This window comes from Sabethes cyaneus, chromosome 3, assembly GCF_943734655.1.
Source record: "Sabethes cyaneus chromosome 3, idSabCyanKW18_F2, whole genome shotgun sequence".
Lineage (NCBI taxonomy): Eukaryota > Metazoa > Arthropoda > Insecta > Diptera > Culicidae > Sabethes > Sabethes cyaneus.
The window spans coordinates 57,225,764-57,227,084 of NC_071355.1; the positions used below are offsets into that span (position 1 = coordinate 57,225,764).

At 41.6% G+C, this 1,321-nt stretch overlaps 1 non-coding gene across 1 annotated transcript; it reads left to right on the forward strand.

Annotated features, from left to right (window-relative positions):
• The first annotated feature begins 515 nt into the window (after positions 1 to 515).
• On the forward strand, positions 516 to 598 carry Trnal-cag (transfer RNA leucine (anticodon CAG)). The gene has a single exon. It is a non-coding gene; the product is annotated as a tRNA-Leu (tRNA).
• Positions 599 to 1,321: the final 723 nt, after the last annotated feature.

Consider the following 1,321-nt stretch of genomic DNA (forward strand, 5'->3'; position numbering starts at 1 on the left):
TAGGTAGTCAGATTAATTCCACACCGGCCTTCAATGAGAACTTTATTTTTAGAACGGCAACATGTATTTGCCCTATCCCAACGATCTATGATGGGTACGGGAGTGTGAGTTAAGCGCTTTAAAAATAAACTTTTTTTTTACTTTGCTTTCGCTGCTTCGGTCCATAGCCAATTCCCCCACAGCAAGCATCAGTTCGACGATGCAAAATTGACCACAGCAGCAGCAGGCAGCAGCACCGAGTAAGTATGTGCGTGCGTCTGCATATATACATACGTAGATTCCTCCATAAAATTGTTGGTTCTACAGAAGAATCCCACACATTTGGCTTACAGAGGAGCCGTAACTTTGCCTGTGAGTAGACCACGAAAAGATGGAAATCGGTCGGAAGAATGTGTGTGGTTTAATTGGATTTTCGTCGCGTCTGTGTAAATATGGTTGGTAAACGATAGAAGCTACACACTTCTTGTAGAGAAGCTACGCTAATATTGGTTTTTTGTTACGGAAGTGTCCGAGCGGTCAGGATGGCCGAGTGGTCTAAGGCGCTACGTTCAGGTCGTAGTCTTCTCTGAAGGCGTGGGTTCGAATCCCACTTCTGACACAAGCTAACTTTTTGCTACATCAGCATGTTATGAAGTTGGAATAGAAAGGGTGGAGGCACTGATTGTATATTTTTATTATAATTTATTTATTCGGTAGCGTCAGTGCAAATATCAATGGAGAGAGGGATGGCTGGTTGGCTCATCGTTCGGTGTGTTCCATTCGTCCCAAAATCAAAATGCGTTCAGTGTTTAAATTTAATCAAATCAAAGTTTGGCAAGAGTGTGGAGGGAAAAGTCAACACAACCCCGTACATTCTGGAGTGGCTGGGACGCTGACGGAGGAAAAAGTATTGATATTTATTTTGTCGTTTCCCAAAGAGGAAAGTCAAAAGCCGATAAAGCTTTATTTGCACGGCTAATCAAAGCGACAGAAGTGAAAAATTGCCAACAGACAGACAACCGAATGAAGTCGGTTGAGGCATTTAAGACTGAAGACTAAATATTTTGACAAACAATGTGCTTCAATTAACATGTATTGTCTTGAATATTGTTTCCAACATTAACGACAAGGTCGCCAGAGTACATTTATGGCAGTCAGCATGGCACCCAATAACTCCCTCCCCTTCCCATGTCCGTTTACCCACATGTTCATACAGCCTCAGGAAACCATTACATAAAACAAAAATTGGTTTAACAAGCTGCTAGCGCTAAGAAAATTTGACAACTCAAAACACTAAACAATGCATTCTATAGATTCTACTTGGGTAAGAAATTTCACTAAG